The sequence below is a fragment of the Ictidomys tridecemlineatus genome, chromosome 3 (genome assembly GCF_052094955.1).
Source record: "Ictidomys tridecemlineatus isolate mIctTri1 chromosome 3, mIctTri1.hap1, whole genome shotgun sequence".
In the NCBI taxonomy this organism is placed as follows: domain Eukaryota; kingdom Metazoa; phylum Chordata; class Mammalia; order Rodentia; family Sciuridae; genus Ictidomys; species Ictidomys tridecemlineatus.
In genome coordinates, this window is record NC_135479.1 from 121,737,068 (window position 1) to 121,749,524 (window position 12,457).

Consider the following 12,457-nt stretch of genomic DNA (forward strand, 5'->3'; position numbering starts at 1 on the left):
AGATACCACCTGAGAACCTGTAGTCACAGTTAGAGGAAGGTTCTTAGGGGGTTGCCTAAGGATCTGGGGACAGGAGTCAGTGATGTTTTGTTTCTGTTAATATGCCCCTTTTGTACCAGGTTCTGGAAGCAAATTGTTGTCCTCATTTCACTAGCAAAGTTTAAAAAAACATGTTTACGAATCAAAACATGAACTGTCAGAGCCAGGATTTCAAGCCACATTTATCTGCCTCGAGAGCTTCTGCATGTCACCTCTGTATTATCTGAGCACCCCTATGCTCCCGCTTCCCATTCAATCCCAGAAGCAAAGGAAATGAGACATTTTAAAAGGGTCAATCTCAAGTTGTGTGGCAGATGGTAGACAGTGACACTTCATCAATGAGAACCAGATCACATGCAGAAAACAGTGACTTAGAGTGGAAGATGAAATCCCCTTTGGTTGTGGGAGAGACTCTGTATAAACAATGCTCAAATCTGGATGAGTTTATCAATGGCTGTTCTTCCAATTCAGTATTTAGGCATGGTGTGCATGAAGCATGGCCATTGGGTTCACCAATGGCTGCATTTCCTTGGCCAGGTTGCCTAACATGTTTAAATTCTAATTTATACCTGTAAGATGAAGATGATGAATTCAACATGAAAGTATTTTGTGGCAGACTGTATTTTCCAAAGACGGCTACACCAACATACAGATGCTAGGGCCACATGCATTTCTCAAATGGCAGTAAATTTCCCTCTCCTTATCCTACTGATAACTTGAAGTTTACATGTTCTCTGGGTCTGGGCAGAGACTCGTGACTTCTCTGACCCACACATGTGGCAGAAGCTATGCCTTGTGACTTCTAAGGCTAGGTCATAAAAACGGTAGAGCTTCCATCTAGGACACGTGCACATTGAAGTAAGTTACCAGGCTATGAGGAAGTTCAAACTAACTGACGTGGAAGGCCAATGTGGAGAGAGGCCCCAAGGCCTTCAGCTGACCAACCGTCATCAAACACTACACATGAATGAAGGTCTCAGATGAGTCTATCTTTAGTCTTTAACTCTTCCATTTGAGACCCCAGATACTATGGATCAGAGACAAGCTTGTGCCCCATTGTGCAAATCAGAGTCAGTGAGCATGACACAGTGCTATTTTATGCCACTGAGTTTTGGGGTAATATGATATATGTCCATAGTGGCCACAGCATATTTTGATACCAAGTAAATAATACAAAGAATAAGATGGCAAGAAAATGTTTGTGACTAATTTCTTGTTCATTAATATGTGTGGCTAAGATCAAGTATTTACTCAGGAGTTTATTCTGCATCTAATAATTTAGTAGCTAGATTGTCAATAAAATGTAAGCAAAATTTAGAGGGATTATGATACTTTATATTAATAGACAGTACATGACCTCTGGTCTCTTTCAGATTTTGACAAAGGAAATTTTTGTTTTACTAGCTTCTTGCAAATGTCTTAGCTGAGTGCTTGCTAATGTAATCTTGGCTAATGTTCCTCTATTTAGGAATGAGGAAATTCTAATAGGTAGCTCAGGGGTGGTCAACCATAGCTCCTGTATTATAGGAACCCATAATAACAAAACTTTATATTTATAAATGGTCTTACACAGGGCTTTTTACATCCTTAATCTCAAGTTTTTTAACACATTTGTACAGGCTTAACAAAGAGGCATATGGTGGCCATAGAATATAATCATCTGATGTGTGTTTGCTTATGCTTGCAGCTGTTGAAATATATGATACAGTTTGTACATACCAAAGAGAAAAATGTACAAAGAGAAAGAGGAAGAAACAAAGAAGCTAGTGATCACTTTTGGCATCTGTGTGAGTGTATTAATAAAGTTCTGGGGTAGAATCCTGAGAGGATCTGGTAAACTGGCACATGCCCAGATTCTATGCAAATATATGGCATCTGTCTCACTGTTAAAGGAGAAAGAAATACTATGAGAGAGTTGGGCAGGCATAGAAAGGCATTATGGAACTGCCCAGATCTCTGAGGGTCCTTGCACGCTGACAGACTATCCTCCCACAGTTTCAAGGTTAGGAGACATGCGACTTCTGGGTAAAAAAGAATAGTTCCAAACCCCAGTTCGTACCAGATAACAAAAAAGGGACCAGATTTAGTAAGTTTGTGTCAATAGAAAAACCCTGAACTTAGGGAACCTGAATCCTGTATAATATACAGTAAGCATTCTTAACCTTTGCTTCAGAGTGTGTGTTGGGGGGGGGGCATATTTTTTTCTTATATGAGATAAGATGCCTGCCCTTTGCTCTGAGAGACATACAATGTCTATATTTCAAGGCTGTTTGCTGTATAAATATCCTTGAAAAGATAGTTCAGAGCAAGGGTCAGTATATCTGCTTACAAGATAGGCAGAAATATTAAGAGACCCATGGAAATTTGTCTATCAACAATAACCCCAATATCAGAGGATTCAAAGAAATTGCAAAACAACTATTATAGTTTGGTCAGTGATCAAGGGTCAATGACATCTGGGTACTTCAAGGACAGTAGATGCATATGTGTCCCACAGGGTGATTTACACATTTTTTTTTTCTCTCTGTACTTCAGGATGGTCTCCATCACTAGGGTAAAAAAGACAACATCTTAAAACATTCAATTTCCGTTTAGTTCAAGTCTGTCTGCTTTCAATATTGCCTTGGGGATCTGATGGCTACTCTGATGCTTATACTGAGACTCTGAGCAGTGTCATTCACAATGCCTTTGTGAAGTAGAGTAGATAATTATTTATTGATGGAAGAGAAAATTTACCCTATGGCTGGTGTGAGGGACAAGACCTCATGTGATAGGTTGGTAGTGGCAGATCCAGAAGGATAATAAGAAAAGATGAATTTTTCGGAACCCTGCTTAAAAGAATAAAGATAATTTAGTTGCAATTGTTATGGGTTAGAGAAAGTATTGGTCATTCATTTGCTTTCTTCCATATCCATTCTCTAACCTTTCACTGTTCTATTAATTAATATCCTTTGTGAAAGGGAAATTAGACAAACTAGTCCATACTCCAGGGAGACCACAAGAAAGCTTGTTTTTGGTTTAATTCTTGCTGGGGACAAAACCTAAAGTGCTCTCCTGACATATCACACATATATTGAGTCCAAATTATACCCTTTGTGTGGTTCAGGAATCACAATACTGATACATTTATGTATAAACAGACTCCTGGTAAGTAAATTACCACTGACCTCTAGAGAAGCAAATTCAAAGCCACTTTGGATCTACATTCACAGTCCAGGTTATAAAAGATTCTAGGAGATATCAATAGAAGATGAGTTCACAATACAAAACTGTAGAACCCATGAAGGGGAAATTTACCATGATTAAGAACTTGAGATCATAAGATACTGTAATAGAGACAATCACATTTCTAATTGCTTAGAATAATTAGTAAGGTAAAAGAATAAATTGAAGCAACATATAATAATAATAAGAGAAAATGAAAAATGTATAGGAAGATTTGAAAGTACCACCAAATATTTGAATTCTGTCATTGATCAAGATGGGTAGCCTATCTCTCTGCATGGTTATAACTAATATCCTGGACAAGATACAGAAAGTAAGATTTAGCAAAAGCAAGAATACTGGGTAAGAAAGTAAAATTTTAAAGAAATGATCTACACAGAAGTGAGTTCTCTACACTGCTCCCCTCCCCTTTTAAATTCCCTGGCTTTTCTTGAGGTTAGGCCTCAGCTGCAGACTGAAGCTGTAGTGACTGTGCAGACATTTGAAGCTCAAAGATCAGCTTTGTCTTTCTGTCTACTAGATCAGAGGAAGTGGCACCAGGGAGCAGGTGGACAATAGAAGACGGGAGAGCTAACGACGGGGTCTAGTGTTTGCACTAGAACAATTTCTGTCTCATCTGCACACATGCAAGCATAGGGCTGACTCAAAAGCAGTATAACAAAGTCCTTGAAAACTCAACTGATGATACTGGAATCACTGCCTCCTAGAAGTGAGACAGAACTTGCATTCTAGATCCGACTATGGTATGTTGCTTACAGACACCACCAGCAACAAAATCTAAAACTTCCCAGAAGACTTTAATAGGTCATAGGGTCTCATAACATAAGACTCAAACTGATCCAGATGTAGTTAAAAATTACAGAACATAACAAAAACAAACAGAAAAACACAAGCCACTAGGAAAATGTGAATGCTTCTGAAAGGAAAAGACAATACATAATGACCCTAAGATGACCCAATTTTGAAATTATCAAAGAATTTAAATCAACCGTTATAATGATGCTCCATGGAAAGATAAAAACACTGGAAATGAATGTAAATATAGGAATTCCTTACAAAGAAATGAAAAATGTAAAAAAGAACCAAGTAGAAATTTGAGAACTGAAAAACCCAATATTAGTATAAATAATAAATAAATAAATAAATAAAATCCTGAATGGGCTTAGTAGCAGAGTGCAGAAAAATCAGGAGAGAGTTAGTGACCATGAGGACAGATTAATATTCATTATCTAATTTGAATAGTGAGGGGAAAGGTTTAAATTAAAAAGAGTCTCACAGAATATGGAGACAATAGCAACCTATCTAATATTTTGTTATTTGAATTCCAAAATAAGAAAGAATAAGACATATTTAAAGAAATAACTGAAAACTCACCAAACTTAGAGACAATTTTATAGGTTTAAGAAGCTTCGCAAAACCAAAACAGGATAAACTCAAAACTAAGCCCAGACATGTCATAATCAGACTGCTAAAAACTAAGAATAAAGAGAAAAACTCTTAAAAGAGCCAGAAAAAAAAATAATGCTTTACTGAAGGGGAACAATTTAAGTCATGTAAAATTTCTGTACTGGAATCATGGAGGTCAGAAGACAGTGGGGCTATACGTTTCACTTGCTGACAGAAAAAATATTCAGTCAACCTAGAATTATATGTTCAAAAAAAATTATATGTTCAGTAAAAACATCATTTAGGAGGCAGAAAAAACTAAGAGGATTTATAGTCAGCTGACCTGCTAAAAGAAATGCTAAAGGGAATTATTTAGGCTGAAGGAAAATGACACTGAAAGGAAATTGGCACTTCAAGGATGAAGAAAGAACAATAAAAATGGTAAATATCTGCGTAAATAGAAACTAGCTTTCTCCATATAAGTTCTTTCAAATATATATGATTGTTTGGAGTTAAAATTACACCTTTGGTGGAATTTTAATGTACGTAGATATAAGTTATGACAGCTGTACCATAAAGAGGAGGAAGTGATGGGACCTCTAGGTTTCTAGGACCTCTATATTTTGCTTATAGTGGTAGAATACTACATTTATATAAACTATAAAAGGTATATCTTCTGTTATCCCTAAGACGGCCACGAGAAAAGTAAACAAATGGATGTAGCCCAAACAGAAACTTAAATGGAACACTAAAAAACACCCAAAAATAACTTAGAGACTTGCATAATACAGTCATTAAAATTGAAATCCATTGCATAGTTTAATCATCTGGTTAAAGAGGGCTAAAGCTGGAAGATAAATATAATAAACTGGAATGAATATAATAAACTGGAAGATAAATATAAGAAAATTGCCCTCACCCCCAAATAGCATGGAGATAAAGCAATCAGCTGAATTGATAAGGAAAAGGAAATGTCTTTTGAAAGATTTAAATTAGGTCTAAAGTGAAGGAATCAATGAGTAATGTAATCATTCATCAGTTCTATTAGTTTCATACAAGTTAATTTACTATTCACACTAAAAAGGGTTGTGAAGTATCTATTGTAGTTTTCTCCCTCTGTGCATTTGTATGCATTTGAAAGTGATGAAATGACATGGCTGTTTTGGTGTCGGTTCTGAAGAATGAAGAAAACATGGCTATAATGCTTTCCAATGTGCCTTTATCCTTGTGGTCACAAATACCTGTTGTCATGAATTCGAGGAAAATGATTCTGCCATTTCTGCATCCGCCTGCTGGGAATTTCGAAGTTCCTTGGCAATCAGCTGAGTGACTTTTAGCAATATTTTCAATTCGTTCAGATGACTCGTCAGATGTCACCAGGCTGAAGGCACATCTCTACCAAAACCTGCTCACCTCTTACTTTCTTGAGGGAGCTGCCTCCTGAGAGGTAGTAGAGGAGCCCCTGGGCCTGGCAATTTCCAGCAGGTGTGGGAGGCTGGTTGTTCTCAAAGCACCTCTATAAATAGAATTTGGCAGCATGGGGACAGGGTGACTGGCTCTACCTGACTTTAGAAGAATTGAGGTTTGTGCCATGTTGGCAAGTTCCATGGTAATCCAACACTCAAGGACCCTGTAATAAAAAATATAATAATATCACTATTTAAGTATTTAGTCCTGCCCTCCTCCTTAATCCATTTCATCAACTCTGACTGGGAGGCAGTATCCATGTTTTCTTGATAAGGAAACTGAGATTCAAGGAAAAACGAAATCAAACTTCTACGACAGATCCATGTAATTTCCAGGTCTTTCTATGGTCTCTTATAAAATTCTCAGCATTATGGATAACAATGGACATCTGGGTAGATGGCATCTGTTATGTGTTCAAAAGGGTTATAATATAAATATATGTGTAGGTATATAGGAACTTCTAACTTATATCCATAATGAAAGATAGCTGTACTTGAATGAGACAGTGCAACAGGGACCCTCACCTTTTTGTATGCCATGGGCTCACTTTGCTGGAGCATTTTCTTACTTAAGGGTCTGTTGCTTTGTAAACAGGAGTCTGTGGCCAGCTTTGGGGAATCGGGATAAGGTAAGATTTACTCAATGACCTTTCTGGAAGTTAGTTTTACTAAGCGATGGATATAGGCACTGGGAATTGTTTGTGGTCTATTTTGAATAAGCCAGTGTTAGTTTTAAACACATACAAGCACGCATAACGCACACACTCACACAATCACCATCTCAGATTCTGTGAAGCTAAATGATTCACTGGGCAGCAGAGGTTAATTATCTATTCACCCTAGAGCCTCAGCAAGAGCATGCCCATAGATGATTGTAACCTATCACTCCCCCCCAGAGAACACTGAGCTGGGCTCCACAGTTAGTGGATTCAGACCTGGAGGGCTCTATCCTTAGATCTGGGAGATGTGTGGGGAGTACGTGCTAGGAGATTCTGAAAGGTCACCTTTGCAATATAACACATTTCATTAGACAAATATTTATCTAATGACCACTATGTGTCAGATAATGCGTCAGGCCCTAGGTGTGCAAAGGTGAAGAAGTCAAAGTCCGTGATTTCTCAGCTCCCTGATTCAAATTAGAGATGAGCACAGGAGATAAAACAGTGGAGCAATAATACAATCAGCATTGCATGCAAAGCCTAGGGGACATCCATATGTAAGTAACTCAAGTAGGGTGTGGGGGAGGGGGAGGGGAGGCTAGGGAAAGCTGTAAGATGTGTGGATTGAACTTAGTGGCTGGGTTTGAAGTCACCAGGTTTACCTGACTTGGACACTTAGTAGCTGTGGGACTTTTAGCAAGGTAAATGCCATCTCTAAGGCCTGAGTTTACTTATCTGAAAAATGAAGGTAGAAATATCAATATCAGAGGTAGGTATGAGATTCAGTGGGATAACATGTACAATGTCTACCTAACAGAAAGCGAGTTCTCTTTCCCTCTTCAACTCTGTCCTGGAGTTTTTTCTGACTTCAGCCAGAAGTCCTTGCCCCCCCCCCAAATATTTGGGGCTGTTCTCATAAACGCACTGTATACCCTATCCCTCCAACTAGTAAAGCAAGAGCCCTTGGTCATTATAGCTGAGTTATCCTATATTCAGGATTTGTGAATGAGTCCTCTGATTTTTGCCATATCCACAAAGACCAATAATATTATTTAGTTAGTATATTTTAGACAACTGAAGATTTAACATCTGTGAAATCACAAATTTTTTCTGGTCTAATTATACATCCAAATATAAGAATATACGATTTTTATGATATGTATTAAATTAAGTACTATGACATGTTTACTTAAAATCATCTCTTGTACCGCACTGGTATATATGCAGCATATCAATGTAGAAGTCCAAAACTACTCTAGGTATGTTAAGCAACAATGGATGTAATACAGGGAATTGGGTATTTATACAGCCACTGGAAGTACTGGGTCTTTGGGATTGACTCCCATAATGCTGCAGAATCCCCAACCTGAGGTCACCCCAGGAACTAATTTGTGATTGCTACTGGCGTCACCACAGCTGCTCCCCAAATCCATTAACTGGTCATTGGGCACGATCTGTGAAGCCCAACCTCCAACTGTGCAGCAATCTCCTCTCAACATCCAGGAAGCTGAGGAACAGACTGGGGAATAACCGTTGCTTTGGAGAAGCCTTGTAACTGCACAACCTTGCTTACCAGCAGAAAACCGCCCTAATGGTGGAAAGTTGGCCATTCCCCAACTTGCCATCTCATGCCTACCTTTCAGTTTCATGCAGTTTACACACAATGGTGGGAATTGTTTTAGATCAGGTAGCTTAGCTGAAAGGAAGTGTATAAATTCTGGTCTTTAGTTCTCCAGCCTCTAAAATATAGGAAGGCAAAGGAAAGGCATGTGAGTGAAACAGTCTGAGGCCTCTGCTTGGGACCACAGGGAAGATACCTTGTTTTGTGGCTGTAGCTTGCAAGCCAATGGTATGAGAGTGTGGTGTGTCCCTAACCTCACTCTGGCCAGCCAGCACCACCTCAGGGACTTCACTGGCCAAGTTGAGTGGGGATAGTGCTTTTGTTGTCTTCTTTTTAACATTCTTGATCAAATGCCATGTGAATTAACCAAAAACTCTTTTTTTTTTTTTTTGACAATGGGAGGATAAAAAGCAAGAAAAAGAAGTCACCAGGTTTATGAGGGCACAGGTCACTGTAGCCAGAGGGGAGAGTGGGATTGGGCAGCAAGGACGACTCTGCTCCCAGGCAGTGAGAAGGCCCTGAGGCTTTGGACAGCAGGGATAAGGTGGAGGCGTGGAAGATGAGGCAGGAAAGGAACAGAGTGCCACACCATCAGGAAGCTGGCTTTATTCTATTGGCCATTGTTAGGGTGACTGTGAGATTTATTGTCCTAAATGGGACACTTTTGAAGATAAAAGGAAATGTCCAAAAGATTGGAATTTAATTTTTTGAATATTTATTGGTCATCAAGTTGATTCTGTTAAAAACATTTTGAAAGTGATTTTTTTTTCTCAAAATATGAAAACATTTATCTTGAGCCAGGTACAGTAGCACAGGCCTGTAATCCCAGCAATTTGGGAGGCTGAGACAGAAGGATGAATTGTTTGAGGCCAGCCTCAGCCATTCAGTGAGACCCTGGCTCAAAATAAAGAACAAAAGGATTGGGGATGTAGCTCAGTGGTAAAGCAACCCTGAATTTGACTAGGACTGAAAACAAAACAAAATTATCTTGTACATTGGAAAAAAAATTAAAAAGTCCTCTTTATTATGTGAATAATAAAAATAGCCCGAGCAAAATTATTACTCTTGTTATGTAGTCACATTTTGACTTGCTTGTATACTATCTCTAATATCATGCTATTAGTGTTTTTCTGAAGAATAATGTATATTTTCAATATTGTTATAATAACATTACTGAGTAATATTCAAAGGTCTATTTTATGATACATAGAATATAATATTTGATAGCTGCAATGAATTCTTATTTTTTTTCTTAATTGAAAGAATACACTCCCTGCAGGGTCAGAAGAAGGTAAAAAACAAATTCTGCTAAATGGAGAATATTCTTGGTATAATTTTCTTTTTTTCGTTTTGGAATGTGTAAACATCTCAGGCCATTTTAGTTTATTCGGTGTTCCTTTCTTCCACAAATATTTTAATAAGATAAAACTCATCAAATAAATTGTTTTATTGTGATTTTTTTGCCAAATAAAAGAATTATAAAATAATAGAATTTCTTTATTTCATTTCATAATATAATATAAATTCATTCAATTTAAATAGCACTATCAAATGCTTCTCTTAAGTTACATATACTGAAAGACAATTATAGAATGTTGACATTAAAAATTACATGCCCTTAAGTTCTTTCATTTAATTGAATTTGTTCAGTTCCTTCTTGGTTTTTGGAGGGATAAGTTTCCATGACTTTGTTGTTGTAAAACCTGTTTTTTGTAATCAAAATATATTAAAAACTTCAAAAGAAAGTTTTTTAAAAAACAATTTCTTCATTGATTTTTGATTGAAGACTTGGAACTAATTTTAAACAAAATACAATGAAGTGTTAGAGGATTTGTTTATTCAAAAATACTCAATTCCAGTGTGGGATACTTATGTTGATAATTTAAAAAAAATTCTTCAAAGTCTCACATTCAACTGATCACAGGCAGCAAAAGGAGAATGTATGTATAACCAGAATGAATAAATTTTTGTCTTCCATACAGACTTTGTTGTTAAATCATTCTGTGTCTAAGTGTACGTGTATATTTAAAATTTGAGAACTACAGCTTTTACTTTGAATAGTAGAATATCACAGCTTGTTAGACAAACTCTGGAATTTCACATGTGTACCACAACCGATTCCAAGTACATTTCTGTTCCATAGTTCCTATTTTTCTTAATTTTATTAAGTTTTTGTCTCTACCATGATAGAAGGCTCTATTAACTTTTCTGCTTTATCACACATACGAAAAGAACCTAGTGACTTTCAATATTGAGCATTGTGAGCTAAATTCACAATAACAAAATGTCAGAGGTTTAACTCTGCCAGAATGAACTATTTTCTTATTTCAGATGAAAATAGTCTAGCAATTTTCATAATGAGCTGATTTTCTCTTTGAAGCTGAAGACTGATGTAAAATCTTGCCCCATTTAACTGAAAAGTTCTGTTAATGGAGACAGCACCTTGACAATCATCACTGTAGTTCCGTACTTCAAGAAAACTTGGAATAAGAAAATGAGCAATGTTCGTGTAGAAGAGCCATCTGATTTAATGAAAGTCACATTTTTCACGTGTACATGATATAGAGATTTACCTTCTATAGCTGCATGTGTTAGACCCCCCCTCATGTTTGGGCAAAGTTTTCTGTAAACTTTTAGAAGGGTTTCTGAAAACTCTTTAGACGAGTTCCTTCAGAAAATTGGTGTCTGCTGGTTTTCATCTGGCCAGTGGTATTTGTGGCTTACTCGGTAGATAGTGATTCTCAAGAAATACTTGCTTTGCAATATCTTTTCATCATCAAGTTCCTTGAGAAATGGAAAATTAGTCTTAATTTTTTATTAAACTTGAATTTTTTAGCTCATTGCTGATGAAAAGATTATTACAAACCAAATTGCATTAATGAACAAAAATATAAACATAGATTTACACTGCACACAGATGACACATTTTTGTAGTAAGAACATTCAGACTGTTCTCTAGGCATACTCACAGGATTGGTCAGTCTCTATATCCTGCACAGGTTTTACTTATATTTGACTTATAATTTTCATGCTTCTACCTAACTCATTAACTGTCAGGCTTCCTGCACCTTACAAGGCAGAGCTGCTGGACAGGAGTCAGTTGACCCCTCCCACCTTATCCAAGTACACTTCACTTTAAGACTGAATCATGAACGAAGAGCCCCAGCTGTCCTTGGAAGGGCAGTGCAACTTAAGCTGAATCTTGAAGGAGTTGAGAAAAGATATTTGAGTTCCAGTGGAAAGCAAATTAGTCACCACATCTGATGGTTTAATCAAATGTCAAAATAAGGAGTCCATTCATTGAACGTGCTTCTCACACAGCCATAGAAGAGAGCATGCAGGAACTGGAAACTTAAAGCGGAATTCCATGAAATACAACATGGTTTATTTTAATAAAAATATCAAAAATATTACTTTTTAAAACATAAAAACCCAGGACAAATGCTAAATAAGATTGGACAGTGGGATAAGGGGTGTCAACCAAGACTGTCTTGGGCAAGTTGGAACCTATGGTCTCCCTTAACCATAGGGTGCTACTGAAGATTTTTGGCAAGGGAATTCTATAATTAAATTTATGCTTTATAGGGATAAATTTGAAATTCTGATGTTAATAAGATGTATAGATTATGGCGGAACAATTTGTAAAGGTGGATCATTGGAGAGATTTTGGTAACAATAAACCATTATCTGCTCTTAAATTCCTAATGTAATTATGGTCAGTGCCACCTAAAAACATTTCAATAGAAATGTAACCTTGGAAGGGCTGGGGATGTGGCTCAAGTGGTAGCGCGCTCGCCTGGCATGCGTGCGGCCTGGGTTCAATCCTCAGTACCACATACAAACAAAGATGTTGTGTCTGCCGAAAACTAAAATAAATAAATAAATAAATAAATATTTAAAAATTCTCTTTCTCTCTAAAAAAAGAAAGAAAGAAAGAAATGTAACTTTGGATATGTAACATTTTACTTGTTCTTTTCAGATACACATGATAATAGAGTATATTTTGATATATTATAAATAATGGAGCATAACATTCTAATTAGGATCCCATTCTTGTGGTT

The 12,457-nt window shown here is 37.0% G+C and overlaps 1 long non-coding RNA gene across 1 annotated transcript in view; it reads left to right on the forward strand.

Annotated features, from left to right (window-relative positions):
• Positions 1–6,595: 6,595 nt before the first annotated feature.
• LOC144375865 (uncharacterized) overlaps positions 6,596–12,457 on the forward strand; it is a 131,825-nt gene continuing 125,963 nt past the window's right edge. The window contains exon 1 of the long non-coding RNA XR_013435717.1: positions 6,596–7,332. This is a non-coding gene — a long non-coding RNA (uncharacterized LOC144375865). The remainder of the gene's footprint in view (positions 7,333–12,457) is intronic.